The sequence below is a fragment of the Ornithorhynchus anatinus genome, chromosome X3 (genome assembly GCF_004115215.2).
Source record: "Ornithorhynchus anatinus isolate Pmale09 chromosome X3, mOrnAna1.pri.v4, whole genome shotgun sequence".
Taxonomy (NCBI): Eukaryota; Metazoa; Chordata; class Mammalia; order Monotremata; family Ornithorhynchidae; genus Ornithorhynchus; species Ornithorhynchus anatinus.
The window spans coordinates 6,697,711-6,718,515 of record NC_041751.1 but is presented as its reverse complement, the minus strand read 5'-3'; the positions used below and the strand labels follow the sequence as shown (position 1 = coordinate 6,718,515).

The following is a 20,805-nucleotide window of genomic DNA, read 5'->3' as shown; positions in this document are numbered from 1 at the left end:
ATGTTGACCTACGTCCCATAGTTTGAGGAGTATAAAATATTTAAGCTATATTGATCGTACTATTTTTGTTGAAAACCAGGACATATGAATATTATCCCAAGCTTGTACATCTTGACCTTGTGGCAAAGGGGCAAAGGAAGAGAGGAGGGAATTTAATTCCCTCGTCATTTTGTTTCATCCTTACTCTCTGACTCGCAGAGTGCTGCTTCATCTAAACATCGCATATACAGACTCCAGCCCGGACGTGGAAACCTTAAGTATTTAAAATGAACCAAGTTAACTGTGAGTTATGGCAAGGTAGGTAACCAGTTTAGCCAGAAAATACCCTTTCCAGAATATATGTATATTTTTCTGAAATCGTCCAAGACGGCCTACAGAGTTTCCTAATTAGGCTAGGACAAACAAATCTCTCTCGCACACCCTTTCAACAAACCCTGTGTTAACTCATTGAGAAGCCCTAACTCAATAATAATAATGATTGTTGTATTAGTTAAGAACTTCTTGTTGCCAAGCACCGTACTAAGCCTCCAGGTATGTACGAAATAATCAAGTTGGATGTCGTCCCTCTTCCACACATGGCTCACAGTCCAAGGGGGTGGGAGCACAGGTATTTCAAACCCATTTTGCATAGAGGGAACTGAGGCACAGAGAAGATAAACTTGCCCAAGGTCACGTGGCGGGCAAGTGGCAGAGCCAGATTAGAAGCCCATTCCCCTGCGTCTCAGTCCCGTGCTCTTTCCACGAGGATACAGTGCTTCTCCCAGAGAGGATATACTCAGTGCCATGTGAATAGTCAGTAACTGCTTTGCATCCGGGTGCCAGATCTTCTAACGATTGTAACTTCTTTCCATTGGACGGTGCTCTCTTTATCTGGCAACAGGAAGATTTGGGTGTCAAGAATGGAAAAGAGACCGTTTTCTTTGGGCTTTACGGGTGAGGGAGCACAGAAGAAAATGACCACCAATTTAGGGTGAGATATTCATTGTCCTCCATCTGTGGTGGAATCCAAATAAAAGGAATATAAAGCAGTCAGCGAAGAGAAAATGACAGAAGCTTGGAGAATTTGAGATGTTGTCCCTGCTGGGAAGGCCCCTCCACCTTCCCACAGTTCTAATTTTACCATCCCAATATAGAATGAGTTTCCAGTATGGAACAATAAACTCATCCAGCATTTGGCTTTTAAAAATCTATTATAACTGGCATGGAATGCGCTCTTTGAAATAATGAGGGCTTTTAAGAATTCGGATGGCTCTCACCGTCCTCTCTTTAATCATTCCAACATATTTCAGAGTTAGTCAAAATTAAATTTACTTTTGTTTTTCGCACATTTCTCTTTGGATAAGTAAAGCCCATGAACTTAGACAACGTGCCACATGGAATAATATTGTATGTTTTTGCAGTTGGTGCTTTAGCAGTGTGATCCAATAAATTGGCCTCCAAGTCCAAAAATGAGCAAAGAAACTGTCTTCAGGAAGGGAGAACTTACTAGGATGTTGGTTGCAATAGGAGTTAAGGTAAGCAAGAGGGCATGATTCAAGGGGCATTACATAAAAGAGCTTTTCCCCAAGTTGAATTTTAAAACTATATTGGTTATTTTCAATAATATAAATCCTACTTTTGAAACCTTTACTGGATTTGCCTATTGGAAACGTTTCTATCTAAATTCTAAATTGTTTCTATGTCCAGGACTGGATACTTTTCTGTGGAAGGTAAAGCCTGAGATTTGTCACTCTAAGAAGAAATTTGGTAGTTGTAAACACACAAGCAAACATGCTTGAGGAGTCTGATCAAACCTCAATTTGAATTTGCCTCATATTTTTTTTCCAGACATTAAGATTTCCTGGCAGGGTTAACAAGTGGTTAGGACAGAAGTTGGAGTTATGAATTGTACCATTGACTCATTCTGTGATCTAGGGCCAGGTACTTAACAAATCAGGGCCTGTCTCTTCTATCATAAGTATGGAGTTGTGTCTCACCATAGAGGGGTTAGAATTGATGGGCGAGTTTAGTTCAGTTCTTTACGGATAGTCTTCAAATGTCCATTTAGAAATGTTAATTACTCAAGAAATGACACTATCTCAGTGCAAAATATATTTTATAGATTTCTTTTGAAAATGTTTTAGAAAATTATGCTTTAATTTCAATATGGTGATAATCTTTTAAAGGTAATTGTGCTACCATCTGATAACAATAGCATTATTAAATAAGGCCTTTTCCATGGATTTATTCTTCTCAAATGAATCTGACAGGATTTGACTCTTAGGGCACAAGAAATCATATTTCAGTAACAGAATGCTGTCTCTGAAGTGTGTTTATGCGTTTGCACGGGCCTTAACTCGCCATCTAACTGGATCCTGACATTTTAGAGGAAGGCCTGCTCAATTTGATATACGTGGAATCGGTGAAACCTTTGTTAAACTGGTCAGCCTATTGCTCACTGACCTTCAAACTGCTCTTGTTCACGTGAAATGCTTGCATTTTCATTCCTCGTCTCGAGCACGCCCAGATCAGGCTCTGTTTGAGTTCCATAATGTTCCAGCCCCTTAGTAAACACCACAGATTCCTGGGGAACTTTAACAACATTCTTCATATCTTGTGCACCTCTGTCCTGGCCCATGGTTTTAATAACGGATGGGGAAAGGCACAGATATTTTGGGAATAGTTTCCCATTGCACCTGACCTAAGCAGTAATAATAATAATAATAATAATAATAATAATGTTGATATTTGTTAAGCGCTTACTATGTGCCGAGCACTGTTCTAAGCGCTGGGGTAGACATAGGGGAATCAGGTTGTCCCACGTGGGGCTCACAGTCTTAATCCCCATTTTACAGATGAGGGAACTGAGGCACAGAGAAGTGAAGTGACTTGCCCACAGTCACACAGCCGACAAGTGGCAGAGCTGGGATTCGAACTCATGAGCCCTGACTCCAAAGCCCGTGCTCTTTCCACTGAGCCACGCTGCTTCTCTATACAGTATACACGTATAATATATGATATATATATATAATAAATAATATATTCTTTAATGGCCTTTGTGTGTATAAAATGTCCAAGTCCACTATGCAGACCTGGTTTCTAATTCCAGCACTGCACTTTTTTTTTTTAATGACATTTGTTAAGCACTTACTATGCGCTAGGCACTGTACTAAGCTCTGGAGTAGATTAAAGTTAATCAGGTTGAATACAGTCTGTGTCCCACATGGGGCTCAGAGTCTTAATCCATATTTTACAGTTGAGGTACTCGAGGCACAGAAAAGTTAAGTGAATTGCCCAATGACAGGGCCTGTGTCCCCACCCTGATAACCTTGTATTTATCCTAGTAGAACGATGGAACAGTGCTTGGCACAGAGTAAGCACTTAATAAATTCCATTATTATTATTATTATTATTATTATCCTACTCTCCCAAGTGCTTAGTACAGTGCTCTGCACATAGCAAGTACTCAATAAGTATCATCGATCGATTGATCACTTAGTCACCCCCAAATTCATCTCTTCATCTTCCTCCTTTGATTTATTTTCGGTCCATCTTACCCACTAGGGAAGTAGCATGGCCAGTGGTTAGAGTAGGGGTTTGGGAGTCAGAAGTACCTGGGTTCGAAACCCAGCTGTGTGACCTTGGGCAAGTCACTTCACTTCTCTGGGCCTATCTGTCAAATAGGGATTAAGACTGTGAGCCCCATGTGGGACGGGAACCCAACCCAACCCAATTAGTTTCTATCTATCTCAGAGCTTAGAAGAGTGCTTGACATGTACTAAGTGTTTAATTAACGCTGTCATTTTGTTTTTTAGCTTGTAAATTTCCTTGAGGACAGAGATCGCGTCTTCTAAATCCTTAGTACCGTCTCCAACGCTCAGTATGTACTCAATGTATCTTTTAATTAATTTATTTATTGATTACTTTTTGTCCGTTCTAGTGTGCATGTTTGGGTGGGTGTATGTTGGGGGGAACAAAGATGTTGGTCAACAGAGAAGGAGCATTTTGGGGAAGTTTTCAGTCCATTTTCACAAAAGATATAGTAACAGTGGTTTTCTATTGGCACATGCAGCTGTAACTGAAGGAATTTAGAAGGCAGAAATAAACGGTCTCTGAGTAATAATACCGAGAACGCCAGTAATTCCACAGTATCTCAAATAAACAGAAAAGTATATTCAATATTAAATTTGGATATCACATTCAAGTTTTTCACTGCCATTAAATTATAAACTATTAAAGGGCAATCTCATAGTTCCTGTGGTAAAAACACACATACCCAAATGTATTTTAAATTAAGGAAACGGGTTATAAACTTTTAGTAAACTCTTACATAAGTAATTTCCTGAGTCAATACCCTACACAGAATTTATAAGGTATCCCCTGCCTGACTTTGGGGTTTTAATATGCCCTCGTGGGCTATTCGGTTGACACTAAGTATGCCAACTGCAGGTGAACAATTCTTGGAATTGCTAGCACAGCTCACTAGCACTCTATAATCCTAAAAAGAGACGGGCAGCGGAGACCTTATGAATAGGTTGTGAAGCATCAGCGTTTGTACGCAAGCGAGTGTCTGCTGGGGGGGTGGGGGTGCTGTGCGTGTTTGTGTGCCGAGTCACCTTCCTCTGTCTCCAGCTCTCAGATCTTTAGAAACCGAGTTCAAGTTTACTGAAGGGGAAGTTGCCACCCACCGACGACGCAAGGCTCCATCATTTAACGGCTATTTCCATCATTCTGCTCTTTAAGTTGGTGAGGAGCAGAGTGGCCGAGTAGAATGAGCATGGGCCTAAGAGTCAGATAATACTAATGATAATGTTGGTATCTGTTAAGCGCTATGTGCCAAGCGCTGTTCTAAGCTCTGGGGTAGACACAAGGTAATCAGGTTGCCCCATGTGGGGCTCACCCATCTTCATCCCCATTTTGCAGATGAGGTAACTGAGGCACAGAGAAGTTGGGTTCTTATGCCAGCTCTGGCACTTGCCCATCGTGTGACCTTGGGCAAGTCATTTAACTTTTCTGTTGCTCACTTTCCTCATATGTTAAGTGGTGGATTCAATTCCAGCCTTCCTCCTTCTTAGACTGGGAGCCTCATGTGGGAAGGGACTTCATCTGACCTATCTTGGATCTAACCCAGCACTTAGCACATAATAAGTGCTTAAATAGCATAATTATTAGGAGTCCATTAAATATGTTATTCCACTAAGGGGCATCCTCTGTAAAGGAAAATAAAAAAAAACCAACCAACTCATTATTTTGTGAATAGGGTACTTGCTGTTTTTTTCTTACTATTTTTCATACCTCCTCCTTTCTGTAGTTTATTTTAGTGCCTGCCTTCTTGCTAAATTATAAACTTATTGAAGGTTTGCAAACTCTTAAGTGCTTAGTACAGTGCTCGGCACAGAGTAGGTGCTCAGGAAACACCTAGTGATTGATTGATTGATGTTTCAGGGACAAGGCCTTCCTTCAAATTTAAAAACAAACTGTCCCTCGAATTCTTTGAAGCAAATAGACCTCCTTATCTGGAGAAAGTCCTTTTTGGAAGCGGTGTCCTTCGAATAATTCAATGCTAAAGGTTTGTTACTGAGAAGCTAGGAATAGTTACAACACCTCTCCATTTCCTGCCAATATCTTTGTTAGGCTTTAAATGTGTTCATTTAACTCATTCAAACAGTGTGGCCCACAGCAAAATTATTATGTAAAATCCTTACCCTGAAAATATTTTAAATATGCTTTCTTGGACAGTGATGGCATTGTTTGGAAAAGCACTCGCTTTGAAATTATGAAGCTTACGTGGAATTTTTTTTTTCTTTCAAATTTGGGAGTAGTCAAGGGTTTGTGAGGCTTCTTTTCTATCACATTCTTGGCAAATAACATTTGCCAAAATAACATCTGTAAAGCCTCTATGTTTTCCTTATCAGCGATTGCTTTTCATTTTGCTGTTTTGCGTCCCAGCTGAGATTGTGTTTAGCCCGCCTCCAGTCTGCAGGTAAGAAGATGGTAGAAAGAAGAAATAATAATTTCCCATAGCTCCATTCAAATGCATAAAAATTCAAAGTCTCAAAGCCTGGGGCTAGTCCTGTGGAAGCTTTGAGTGTTGTTGAAATTTGTATTTGTATTTGTTTGTACTTTCCCAAGTGCTTACTGGGCAGTAAATGCCATGGATCGATTAGCCACATGCAAAGATGTGGTAATTTCCCCACAGAGTTATATAAAGATTGTGTTATACAAAACGGTGGCGGCGTTCAAAAGAGGGGCTTAAAGGAAGTGACAGCATATTGCCAGAGAATAATAATTATGCTAATTACGGCATTGTTAAGCACTTACTATGTGCCAGGCACTGTGCTTAGCACTGGAGATGAAAGGTGTTGACTGCCACTCCTTGAGTGCTGTCAAGGATGATAATGAGCATTTATTTAACTGAGGTAGAAAAACCTTTCATTATGGTTTAACAACTGCAGCAATGATGAGGATGAGGATGATTGTAATAATAATAATTATAATGTCTGTGAAGCACTTACTATGGTTACAGACGAAGAGCTATCGGCGGGTACGATCAGATCAGGCATAGTGTCCTTATCGCTCATGGGGCTCACAAATCTAAGGGGAAGAGAGACCCGATATTTAATCCCCATTTTACAGATGAAGAGTCTGAGACAGAGAAGTGAAGTGACAGAGCAGTCAAGTGGCAGAGGCGTGATTCTAATTTCGATGTTCTGATTCCCTGCCTTGTGCTTTTTCCACTAGGCCACGCTCTTGTTATAGCTGCTGAATATTATTAGTGAAGGTCTTTTACTGATTTCTTCTTGCACCCCGTGAGTGGGCTTGCCACTTGACCCTCTGCAATCTTGTCATTTCTCCTCCTGCTACTGCTAAATTGGTATGACATCAGTGGGTCACTTTGAAATCTTGAAAAGTTGAAGTAGGCCGATCTCAACTTCAAGGGACTGCCAATTTAATTAGATTTGCGATTTATGCAGAAAAGTCATCCGTAGCTGAACAAATAACATATTGGCAGTAGACATAAATGCCTCACTACTGGTGGATCCTGAATAAGAAATAAACAAGTAGACAAAGTTATTTCCTCTTCCTACAGATTCCCTGCGAATACCAGAACTCTCCCATTTACTATCGAATGCCCTTTCGGTATCAGCATATTTAAGGTGCTTGCAAATCCTTCTCTCTTTCCTGAAACCTGCCAGGGTGGTAGGGAGAGGGTCCCATTTTAAAAATGGGGAAACCGATTCAGAGAGAGAGGCCAAGTCCATTGCTCAAGGTCACTCCTGGGAAAGTAGCCTGCTGACCCACTCCTTTTGAATCCAAGTCGGCTCTTTTTAACCAATCAATCACACACCCTGTCTCAGAAAAATGTGAATTTGGGAGCAAAAAAGTGATTTAATAGTTGAAAAGTGATGTCAGGTTTAAAAGCTTCAAACGTCTCCACCCATTCTATTCTTCATGTCTGGCTTCCAACTTTTTGCTTACAGGTGGTATGCCAGGGGACACCCAAAGCAGCATAATGTTTGGGAAAAATTCAGTCCAGGGATAGGATGGAAAAATAAGTGGCATAGGCGGTCTTTCAAACAAAGGTCATTCTGGCAGTCTACCCTCTGAGAAAACAGAAAATTCTCCTCAACTTAAGGTCTGGGAAATCTTTTGACCCAGAATCATGCATTACATTAGACACTCCCACTTTGTTTTGGATTCAAATCTTATGAAACGATTCATGTTTGCAAAATATTTTCAGTATGGTAGGCACAGGACTGCAAATGGATTCAAATCAAAGACCAGCTCTCAGCAAATTTCACATCTTTTTCCTTTCATTGATCTGTTTCAAATTGAGTTTCTTGTTAAAAATTTAAGAAAGTTTCTATTTTTATTCCTTCTGGAGCTCTGTCATGACATTTGTAATGTCCTTTCCATGTTTCACTCTATCCTGTTAGCTATTGGCTAAAATTTAGGGCATCGCTCCGAGGATACATTTCTTTTTTTAGGTTTTTTTTTTTTGTTGCCGTTAGTCAAGTTCTGCTTCTAGGACTGTGAAGAAAAAAATCTTCTGCAAAATCCTTCACTCTACTCGATAGCGAGATCTATCGAACAGACTAATTGTACAAGGCAGGTTATACAAGCACACGAGACTATTTGGAGGAGAGCATGCACTTATGACATGGAAGGAAATGGGAGACTTCTAAATTAGGTTCCTGCTCTGTTACTCTGGGCCCTTTCATCAAATATTAAAGTGTGCCAGAAACTGTCAAGTAATGGATGCAGCATCCTGTACAAGGCGCTTTAATTTCACATTTGTTCCCAGGTCTGCAAAAGCTAGCTAAGTATAATGAGCTCTACACCATATTTTAATGAGAGGAACTCTGTTTCATTATGGCTTTTATTTTCTTTCCTTATGCTTCTACTTATTTCCGATGGCAGTGGTTACTGAATGCTGAAGTAATACTTGTCTCCATTCCAGTTTCCAGAATTGGGATAGTATGGGTTCTGAAAACCTGATGAAAATGTTCATGTGTAATTGACTGAGTTACTTCTTTTGTTATTAAAAGGATTTAAAGAAATCTCTTCCACTAGAAACTTAACATTTGTTGCCTTATGAAACAGAGACCCTAATAGGCGGAAGTGTCTAAATCCCTGAAAATTGAGCAAGGACTGGAAATCCTAAAACATTATTATCTGTCTAATGCTCAATCCCCTAAACTTTTTCTGAATGAGGATTCAAGAAATAAGAGCAGCAATTGATGAATACATAATCCTAATGATCAGTTTGGAGACAAATCAGGACGGTCGCAGTGTTATTGAGCTCCCACAGGATGAAAAGCATTCTAGTAGAGTCATGACCTATTGTCTGGACTTCGGGTTGTCTAGTATGCCTTAATCATGGCATCATAGTCGTGTTTGAAGTGGTCTGAACGGATCATCCAAGTCTACCCCCCCGATCTTACACCATTCCAGAAACAGAGGAAATTACCCTAATTTTAAAGACCTCTGGGGAAAGAGATTTTAGAAAAGAAGACTGCTAGAGAAGGAAATCAATAAGAGCACAAGAAATCAGAAATGTCACCGGTGGATCAGACCCAGTAGTTCCTTCGACCCGGGTCTGGCTCCAGCAGCCACAATAAGGTGCTTGTGGAAGTCAAGCCTCTCTCCTGGAAATTCATCCTAAGGACTAGGAAGGTGCCATCCAAGTTCCATCCTCTCACAAGGAACAAGAAACAAGGAGACGAAAGATGAAGCAACCCCAGCTGCGGCAAACGTTAAGCACGGTATTTTAAGGGACGGTTATTTTGTGTACACAGAGGGATTGTGGATCCTGCATTTTTTTTTTTCAATCACACACCCACACACTCGTGGGTGAATTTCCCTGTCAGTGGCTTCTTCTTTGAAAACAAAGGACAATTATATGATGATGATGATGGTATTTGTAAAGAGCTTACTATGTGCCAAACACTGTTCTAAGCACTGGGGGAGATAGAAGGAAATCAGGTCGTCCCACGTGGGGCTAACAGTCTTAATCCCCATTTTACAGATGAGGTAACTTAGGCAAAGAGAAGTGACGTGACTTGCCCAAAGTCACCCAGCTGACAGGTGACGGAGCCGGGATCGGAACCCGTGACCTCTGACTCCCAAGCCTGTGCTCTTTCCACTCAGTCACGCTGCTTCTTTCATATAAGAAGAAGCTGATAAGCAGCATGGCTCAGTGGAAAGAGCACGGGCTTGGGAGTCAGCGGTCATGAGTTCGAATCCCTGCTCCTCCACTTGTCAGCTGTGTGACTGTGGGCAAGTCACTTAACTTCTCTGTGCCTCCGTGACCTCATCTGTAAAATGGGGATTAAGACTGTGAGCCCCACGTGGGACAACCTGATTCCCTTGTGTCTACCTCTGTGCTTCGAGCAGTGCTCGCCACATAGTAAGTGCTTAATAAATACCAACATTATTATTATTATTATTATATAAACACATACACACATGTATATAAGACACTCTACATGTACAGATAAAGGTCTTTAATGGTTTCAAGAGGAAAAGTTAGAAAGTTAGTCGTGTTTGATGAGAGACATTGTGGATCATTCCCCCCATGAAGGGTTCTAAATCCTTCTTGAACTCACTGATGCTTTCAGACCATATGGTTTCCTGTGTCAGTGAGTTCCATATGCCCACCAGCAGCTAGGTAGTAAAGTGTTTTATTTGTTTTGATCCTACCACTTTCAGTGGATTCCCTCTCCTGGACCCTAGTGGACAAGTTGAATATTCATCCTGCCCATTCCCTTCATCATTTTGAAGGCCTGATCATGTTTTCTATTAACCTTGGTCTTTCCAGGCAGAATGGACCTGATCTTTGCAAGTCAATCCTGACATTTTTTCTATTCTCCTTCTAAAATGATTGAAGGCAATGTAGTTTAAAGCCATTTGCCCAGGTCTGGGAGTCAGAAGTTCTTGGTTCTAGCATTAGCTCTATCAATAACAGCCTTTCAAGAATGGCCCTTGAAGTCCACCAACTGTTGCTCAAAAGTGACCAGGGATTTTCTTAATCATTGTGGTGCTTATTAAATGCTTATCAAGAACTTCGTGGCTCGGGCAATATCACATAGGGGTTTTTTGGCTATTCTGCCCTTCTAGGTGAGACAGGGCAACCTTGGCAATTTTGACTTATCCTCTTTCTACCGCCTCGCGATGTCACGCAAGGCATCACCTGAGAATCCCCATTTTGCAGATGAGGCTCAGAGAGGTGAATTGATTTTCCCAAGGTCACACAGCAGGTAGGTGGTAGAGTCAGAATTAGAACCCAGGTCCTCTGACTTCCAGGTCCATTCTCTTTCCACTGGGCCATGCTGCTTCCCTAATGGAATGGGAAATGATGGAATGATCTGACTGGAAAGTTGGAGATGAACTAGGGAATGCATCTGTGGAGGAGAAGGTGGCTTTTCAAGAAGACTTTATGGTGAAGAGAGATGTGTTTTAATTGTTAGATCTGTGTGGTGAAGGAGACAGAGGGAAGGGAGTTCCATATGAGGGAAAGTTACAAGTAGTGGGTGGAAGACAGGAGAATCACCTTAGGAAGAATAAAGAGTGAGACTGGGGTGGAGTAAGAGAAAAGATGAAATAAGCAAAAGAAAGAGTGAATACAAAGAACAAAGCAGATTATGGAGAGCTCTAAAATCAGTGGTTAGGAATTTACCTCCTTCTGTGTAGAGGACTCCCAAATCCACCCTATCTTGATTCATTCGCCTCCTCCACAGCGTGAGAAGCAGCGTGGCTCAGTGGAAAGAGCACGGGCTTTGGGGTCAGAGATCATGAGTTCAAATCCCGGCTCTGCCACTTGTCAGCTGTGTGACCGTGGGCAAGTCACTTAACTTCTCTGTGCCTCAGTTACCTCATCTGTAAAATGGGGATGAAGACTGTGAGCCCCACATGGGACAGCCTGATTCCCCTGTGTCTACCACAGCGCTTAGAACAGTGCTCTGCACATAGTAAGCCCTTAGCAAATACCAACATTATTATTATTATTATCCTCCGCCATCTCTTATCACCTCCAGGACATCTCCTATTTGTATGTTTTGAAGGCACCTCAAGCTCAATATATCCAAAACAAAACCCCTCATCTTCTCTCCGAAATCCTCTTCTCCTCCCTTCCTACCCTTCCTAGTGACAATGCAACTTTCATTCATTCATTCAGTCATATCTATTGAGCGCTTACTGGGTGCAGAGCACTGGACTAAGCGCTTGGAATGTACAATTCGGCAACAGATAGAGACGATCCCTGCACAACAATGAGATCAGTCTAAAAACCAATCTCTCCAGCTGATAATAATAATAAGAAGAATTGTAGTATTTGTTAAGTGCTTACTACGCCAGGTGCTGGGGTTCTGGGGTGTAATAAGCCCTTCTTGTCTGAAGTAGAAATGCTTTTAATGTAAGGCAAACTGTGGTCTCCCAACATTTCAGGGCTAAATAGAGGGAAAAACTGGAAATGCAGAAATAAGAAAGCATGGTACAGTTGAGATTGTTGGCTTTCTATGAAAAGATCTATTAAAAGAGGGGAAAACTAGAGGTGCAAAAGTAAGAAAGCATGGTGCTACATTTGACATTGTTTGCTTTCTAGTAAAAGATCTATAAACTCTTTTAACCTCAGAAAATATCTTAAAGAAGGTTCCATTTAGCTGATTCTTGTATACAGATTTATTGGTATCTGGGGAACGTGACTAAATAGTGAACCAAACAAAATCATGGTGAATATTTCTTGCCCCGGGAGATGTAGAAAGATGGAAAAAATATCCTCTGTCTTATGGATCTGGTCTTCACTCTAGCTTATGTTAATTCTCAAGAACAAAAGTGTAAAATCTCACTGGGAATAATACACTCTAATAAATTATTTGTATACCCACTGTTCACTTATTGCTTTTTTTCCCCAGAATTGAACACCCCATGGTTTTCAAGTTGAAATAATTTTATTTACGATCAATTGTAATACTTTGTAATATTGTGTATGTGATCTATATTCTGGGTCGATGATTAAAAAACCAAAAAATCAAAGAGCAAAATGAAAAAAATGAAAAAAATGAAAAATGAATATTCTCTTTTCTCTCTCCATGTTTTATGGATAATTACTATTTGCTCAAAATATTTCATTCCATGTGTCTTCTCTTTATAATAATATTTTCAACATTTATGTATTTGAATCTATGGACTTAAACCAGAATGACAAGTTACAGGCATTGCAGTAATTTCAAGCTCAGGCAAGTGTATTTGGTAAAAATCAACTGTATTATTTTACAATAGACTGAGAAACAAAAATATTAGGCAAATTTCAAGGTCCTTAGATCAGTGAAATTTGAATATTGTCAGTCATCATGCTGTATCTGTACCAGAGAATATCCATCAGCCAGACAACGTCTAAGGCACTCAGCCCTTAATAGAAGTTTAAGTGTCTTAAGGGGAACATCAACATTGTAGACTTGCAAATTACTTTGAGGTCAGCAGGAAAAATTGCCACTTTACTCTTCTAAATGGGTGGTCATAGTTGGATTCCAAGAACGTCTAATGTAAAACTTCTAATGGAAATACTGAATGTTGTGTTTTAGAGAATTCATGACTTGTGGACAATTTAATCTTTATATGTTTCCATTACACTTGGCTGTTCTAAGTTTAAGATCGCAAACCTTCCTCTCAAACGGTCTAGGGCTCTCGTTACTCTTCCTCAGGCATGTGTATTTAGTATATTAATAATGTGCATTTTATCAAAGCAAAATTTGCACGATGGACCAGAACCTTGCTTGGAAGGGTCGATTCTTAAATATTCAGCCCAATAGCATCCTCTTCAGGTCTGTAGAACTGTGTGATCATCGACATCATCACAAATGGCATTTATAGAACATCTATCATGCACAGAGCAACGCTTAAATAGATGGGAACCTTCACTAGCTGTATAAAGCTCAGCCTACTCTCAAGGAGCTTTTACTCTATTTGGGGAGGTAAGCAGGTATGAATTACCATGGATATGAAAAGTTAAAGAATAAGAGCACAGCTTCCTTTCATGTTTTTCCACGAAATATAGAATCACCTAGGATCTCATCAGCCCAAGACATGCGAAGGGCTAGCTGCGATATTTTGTGTTGGTCACGGGAGTCGTTTGCTGTTGTTAGGAGATTGTTTCTTTGGGTCCCTTCTTCAGCGAACGTATTCTTTCGGTAACTACATGAGATTAGAAATGCAAAGGGTTCATTCCGTAGCCAGTAGCGAGTCTGGCCAGTGGCCATTTTCACTGGCAGGGGGTCCAGTTCTTCCTGACGGATGGATCTGGTGACTCTTGGTAATTTTGTAGGTTCAGACTTAAAGGCAAGAGAGAGCTACCTGTCCCACTAGGCAATAGTAACGGAGGAACGCTTACTTATTCTTTGGTGGACAGAGCAATGTCTCAAAGTTTGCCATAAACTGCAATTGCAACATAGAAGTCTGATCTCATTCTAGAGAGAGTTGATATGATTTTGATGTTGACTCAGTCAGCCTTGTGATAACTCGTTCTAGCCAGATAGCAAATCTATTAGGAGCCTAGAAAGGGCATGTGACAGTTCTCTATCACATCTTAGCTATCATAGTCAGAAGATGGTGTTTGGGGAGAGCGTGTTCTACTTTTGTGGGTGTGCATGCGAGAGTTTATTGTGAAATGGAACAATTATGGGTATAATAAATCCTTCTACTCCTTGCCTCCTTTTAAACATAAATACTAAAGCTCATATTTTAATCTTTATTGGTGTTCTGATGTCTTAAGTGCCTTTGTAAATCTTGCATTCTCTGGAGAAATGTGCATTTTATGTGTCTCAACATTTTACAAAAAAAAGACTTGGCTCCAGAAACCATGAAAACAGAAGAGGGTGGCTGTTTAAGTGTTGATTCCAATCAACAGCTACATCTGAAAGTAAACCCCATAAAGCTAATATGAAAAAACGTGACCAAGATCATATACACAGAAGAGCGGTCGCACATTAGACATTGGAAGGAGTGGAAGATAGGCTTTCAGATGAACGCTCGCAAAATGAGTAAACATCGACACGAAGGTTTGTTCTTCGAGTTGGTCACTATCCTAACTGAAGTTTGGGAGTAGCCAAAGGCAAGTGGTCAGGGATTCACTTCACGAAGTGCCTGACTAGAAATGTAAAATCGTGGCATGGTCATTACACAAAAAATGTCGATTCATTTGATGATACCTTCATTAGAGGGCACGAGTATGCCTTCTAATTGCGCGGCACGTTGTGGGGGCTCAGCATTCCTTTCTGGTACTTCCAATGCTACCCTGTTTTTCTGAGAGCCCAGATCCTGCTGTGTGAAAACTCTTTATTGCCAGAGGAGAAATTGGGTAGATGAGCTAGAGACACAGTGTGTGTCTGTGTGTGTCGGGAGCGGGGGGGTAGGAGGTAAAGAGGCAGGTCAGTTAATGTCCAGAGCCGGGGAGAACCTGGAGCCGGGCAACCTCAAGGCTGCTCTGACAGCTTCAAGGAAGATTCTCAGAACACAAAAGTCACCACACCAGAGACAACTGAATCATCACACAGCTGTCGCTACTGGTGTCCTATTCTTATTTCTTACTAATAGGAGCTTTAAGGGGGTTAGGAAAGCCTCATAGCCAGTCAGTCAGTCATTTTTACTGAGCACTTAGGTGTGCAGATCACTGTACTAAGCACTTGGGAGAGTACGATATAACAATAAACAGACACATTATCTGCCCACACGAGCTTATAGCCTAGAGGGGGAGACAGACGTTAATATAAAAAAAGATTACAGATAGGTACTTAAGTGCTGTGGGCCTTGGAGGGGCGATGAATAAAGGTGAGGCTATATGTATATATTCCTTCAATAGTATTTATTGAGCGATTACTATATGCAGAGCACTGTACTAAGCACTTGGAACGATTATTTTGGCAACAGATAGAGACAATCCCTGCCCATTGTACTTTCCTAGGCATTGGCTAGGCTATATATACTATATATGACACCGTTCTTACTACCCTATTTTAAAATCCACCAGCAGGCCAGTGGAATCACCAGTTCCTGAAAAATGGGGAAGATTTGGACCTCAGTTGGACCCAATCAGGTGGTCGTGATTTAACCACATCATCTGACTGAACCGCTCAGAACTCACCATCCCAACTGGAAAATTTTGGTTCTAGAAAGTGTGATGCAGGCACTCGTGCAGGCCGACCAAAGATGCAGTAATGCAGCAATTTTAGAGCAGAGCTAAGAGAAAAAGTCAGTAGTGCCCAACTCTCCTGCTTTTATGCCCGTGCTCCTTATGAGAAATCATATTGCTTTTCTCTTTAATCCCTGGATGCCAGGAAAAGCATGACCACAAAGTGACTTTCAAGTACAACTATTTAATTTGTCAAGGGTCTGGATGATGTCCTTCTCTTTTAAGTAGCCAGTCCCTGCAGCTAACAATCAGTTAGCAGGAAACACGTTACTCATAAATGACTTATTTTGCAAGAAGGCATGCAAAAGCTATGGTGTGATTCAGCTCTTTAATTCTGTTAAGAGAAGGTAAACGTGCCTAGTTACCAAAGAATGAAAACTAAACACAGACTAAATGCTTATTTAATATATGCTACACATAAATAGTACAAGATTTGCCGTCCCCCCGCTCTTCCGACCCTGCTTTTTTGGATCTGCCACCGTGAGCAGCTGTTAAACACATGCTAGTTACTCCCAACTCGCTGTTCCCTGTGTTTTGTCGTCACTGGCGGCAGAAGGGTCCGGTTCATTCTCTACCGTTCCCGTGTCCAACGCTTCGATGCTGAATGGTCGAGATCAATTTTACACATTCCCTACGGAGAGACAAAAGTACTGACACTCAGTAATGAGTGACCCGGGTCATGAAATGCTGCTTTATCGCTTGTTCCAGCACAAAGGCGAAGTGTGCCTTTTCCAGACTGGCATATAACTTTGAAGGTCATTAACACATTCTTTGCTCCCTGAAAGGTCAGCACCCTCAGTCACTTATTGTGGGTTTGTGTGTCTCTGTGTGTTTGTGTGGCGCTGCAGTAGGGGGAACCCCGGACAAGGCACAACAAATTAGTGGCCTGTCAGTTGCCTAAAGTTTTGGATTTGGAAGTCTGAAGGAAGAGACTCAACACCCAGAAAAATGAGCTTGCAAAACCCTTTTATGCTTAAGGTTTGCAAGTTCTGGGCCAGAATATATGAGGAAATGTAGAGGGAATCACAGTCCTACCCCCTTCCCCCTTTTTTTCTCCTCAGCATCATGCTTGTTTCCTGGATGTCTTGGCTAAACAATAACTAAAAAGTAAAACCCAGTCAGAAGAGTTTCTTGTCCCTAATCACTGGGGTCATGCGCTATGACTGGGATTAGCAGTCCTGATTATTCAAGAAGCCCAGGATTTTCTCATTGTTCCACGCTTGGGAAATGAGCAGTTTTGCTCCTAATTACCCCTGTCTTCCTCGGTCTCTGGTCTCAGGGGGACGTGGATCATTTCCCCATGGGGATGGGACGCTGGCGGGTGGACCTCTAGACCGTAAGCTCGCTGGGGGCGGGGAATGCGTCTGTTATGATTTTATAGTGTACTCTTCCGAACATTTAGTACAGTACTCTGCACATAGTAAGCACTCAAGGGACTGACTGGTCGCAAGCCTGGTCTTAAAGTAGGTATCGGGGTGTTATCGGGAGAGGGAGGAATGGGAATCCAAGTTGTGCAACTCTCATCTGTAGACAAATGTAAATGTTTGAGGATTCTGGTGGGGCTGGGTAGGTTTGCAATGGAATTCTCCCCTGTTGCCACTGCAGCTTCTGAAGATGGGTGACATCAGGGGTCCCAGGAAAATATGAATCGACAAGATGAAACAAACCAGTTTAGGTGGCTAAGAATTAAGAACTCTGTAGGTAGGTTGTACCGATTAGGTAAATAAATTACGGTAAGAATAATAATAATTATGATATTTGTTACTTCGCTCCTCCTCCCCTCCCCCCAACCCTGGGCTCTTCCCCCTTTCCCTCCCTTCAGCACTGTGCTCATTTGTATATATTATTTATTACCCTATTTATTTTGTTAATGAGGTGCATATCTCCTCGATTCTATTTATCTGGATGATGTTTTGTTTTGTTCTGTTTCGCTTGGCTGTCTGTCTCCCCCTATTAGACTGTGAACCCGTCGTTGGGCAGGGATTGTCTCTATCTGTTGCCGAATTGTACATTCCAGGTGCTTAGTACAGAGCGCTGCACATAGTAAGCGCTCAATAAATACTATCGAATGAATGAATGCGCCAGGCACGGTTCTAAGTGCTGATAATTGCGGTACTTTGGTATCTGTTAAGCCTTTACTGTGTGCCAGGCAAGGTACTAAACGCTGGGGTGGATACAAGCAAATTGAGTCGGACACCGTCCCGTATGGGGCTCACGGTCTCAAGGCCCATTTTACAGATGAGGTAACTGAGGCACAGACAAGGGAAGTGACTTAGCCGAGGTCACACAGACAAGTAGTAGATGTGGGATTAGAACTCATGACCTTCTTACTTCCAGGCCTGTGCTCTAGCCACTCTGCTAGGCTGCTTACACAGAGACCCAGATCACTTCTCCGGACTGCACGAAATCACAGAATAATAGAGTCTGTGATGACTGCCAGATAGGCCTGCAACCTAAACTGCCTAAGATATCCATCTGTCAGGATGCCCTATTTAGGAATGTCATGAGGGAGACAACTTCTTTTGATAACATGGTACCAGGTTCAATCAATCAATCGTATTTATTGAAGTGCAGCGGGGGCCGAGGAGACGAGCGTAGTCAGGAGACAGTCGTCAGGGAGGCCAAGGTTGGATAATGTTTTCAGGAGAGGGGGGTGGCCGACACTGTCCAAGGCAGCCGAGTGATCTAGGTGAATTAGAATGGAGCAGAGGCCATTTGATTTGGCAAGAAGGAGATGACTGGCAACCTCTGAGAAGAGAGTGTTGGTGAGAGACGGGGTTCCCTATTAGATGGAAGTCAGAGGGACATGGGTTCTAATCCCGGCACCACCGCTTCTCTGCTGTGTGACCTCGGGTCTGTCATGTTATCTGTGCCTCGGTTAATTCACTTGCAAAATGGCGATCAAGACTGTGAACCCTACGTGGGACAGAGACTGTGTCCACCCTGATTAACTCTTGTCTATTCTAGCATTAATTAAAAAAAAAACGGAGTGAAGGGGCAGAAGCCGGATTGGAGCGGGTCGAGGAGGGAATCAGAGGAGAGAAAATTGAGGCAACGGGTGTAAGCAGTTCACTCAAGGAGTTTTAAGAGGAACGGTAGGAGGGAGATAAGGCGATAACTAGGGTTAAGGGAGGATTTTTTCTTTTAGGATGGGGATACTGGAGCATGTTTGAATAAAGTAGGACAGAAGCCACTGGAGAGTGGATATTAACAGTATTTGTTAATATTTCTTAATATTTCTTCCTTTCTAATGATTCTTTTGGAGAAGCAGCGTGGCTCAGTGGGAAGAGCCCCGGCTTGGGAGTCAGAGGTTGTGGGTTCTAATTCTGACTCTGCCACTTGTCTGCTGTGTGACCTTGGGCAAGCCACTTCACTTCTCTGGACCTCAGTTACCTCATCTGGAAAATGGAGATTAAGACCGTGAGCCCCACGTGAGACAACCTGATGATCTTGTATCTACCCTTGTATAAATCTTGGACAATCACGGACTGTTGCTGTGCTCTATTACTTTGTATTCCATAGTAACTGTCCTACCAGCAGAAGATCCTTTATTTTTTTAAACATTTCAGTAAACACCAGAGCTTTGAGGGTCTCGCGCCAAAGACCAAGAATCACTTGAAATCACTTCTATCCTTAGAGGATTCAGTCATCTTCTCTGCGTCCTTTTGCTCCTAAGACAGAGGAGAAGCAGCGTGACCTAGTGGAGAGAGTATGGGCCTGGGAGGCAGAATGACCTGGAGTCAGAATAACCTCGGTTCTATTCCCCGCTCTGCCAACTGCTTGGCGTGTGACCTTTGGCAAGTCACTTCAATTATCCATTCCTCAGTGTCCTCTACTGTAAAATGGGGTTTCCTGTTCTCCCTCATACTTTGACTGTGATTCCCATGGGGGACGGGGACTCTGTTCGTACTCCAGGTCTTCGAACAGTGTTTGACACGTAGTAAGTGCTTAACGAATACATAAAAAAGAGAGGGACTTCATCGATTATTATTTATTGAGTCTTGGCTGAGGGCAAAGTTCTCTGCAGCAGTTTGAATTCCGAACACCAGTTTTTTCTAACCCTCCTACAGAAATGGAACTTTAGAGAATCCTCCCTCCCTCCCCTTGAGACATTTCCTTCCTGCATTCTCCTCTTTCAGCCCCTTCGGGACATTCCGTTGAAAATGTAAGTTAAATGCACTGATTGTTTTGAACTCCAAATCCGTTTGCGTGTGTGGTCTCCGCACAACTCGAAACCCCAACAGTGGCAATCTTCAGGGTTCACAGTCACTCCGTCCAATCCAGACGTAAATACAGAAGCTTGGCCTCCTCTGCGTCATCTCTGCCGCTCCCCGGCTGGCTCGGTCAGTGGCACTTTGGAACAACTGCTGTGTCCACAGCACTGTTCTGATTCGTGGTAGAGTTCATCAGCAGCAAAGCCTCGGTTCCCTTTCTTAAACGACATTCATTCGTTCGGTCGTATTTATGGAGCCCTTATTGTGTGCAAAGCACTACATTAAACACTTGGGAGAGTATGATATAACAATAAACAGGCCTATTCGCTGCCCACAAAGAGCTGATTTGCAATCTAACAGGGGAAACAGCTAGGTGAAATAAAGGAGCGGGCAATTGATCTGTGGTATTTATTGAGCGCTTACCGTACACGCGGCTCTCTACTAAGCATTAAGGGAAATACAGTTCAGTGGAGTTGATAGAGAAGATCCCTGCTCTCAAGGAATAGAGCAAGTAGAACAAAAAAACCCGAAGAGTAGAAATACATAAATGCTAAGGGTGACTATACTTGATGTTCTCTGATTTTAGCTGGTCTTATCCTTTAACCCGTTGCATAACTAAACGAGTCTCCTTGGCCGTACCTATCTGCAGATTGTGGACCAAAACTTTAAAGAAGTTAGACCATACCTAAAATCAGGGTTTTTAGCAAACGCAGTCCTATATAAGAGTTCATTCTATGAGTTCAGAATTGGGGATTTTTTTATGCACAAGAAATCGCGCGAGAAAAATATCTGTAAAACCAAATGATAGAAGACGTTGGTGGGCCCAGGTTGGTAACAGCCAGTAGCTGGTTATGGGCAGGGAATCTGTCTCCTTATCGTTACATTGTACCCTCCAAGCTCTTAGTACAGGGCTCTGCACGCAGTAAG

General features: G+C 42.0%; 1 long non-coding RNA gene across 1 annotated transcript; it reads left to right on the top strand.

Moving 5' to 3' along the window:
* The first annotated feature begins 202 nt into the window (after positions 1 to 202).
* Positions 203 to 4,102, top strand: LOC114807672. Its single transcript, XR_003755741.2, has 3 exons — positions 203 to 297; positions 1,401 to 1,514; positions 3,795 to 4,102. It is a non-coding gene; the product is annotated as an uncharacterized LOC114807672 (long non-coding RNA).
* The last annotated feature ends 16,703 nt before the right edge of the window (positions 4,103 to 20,805 follow it).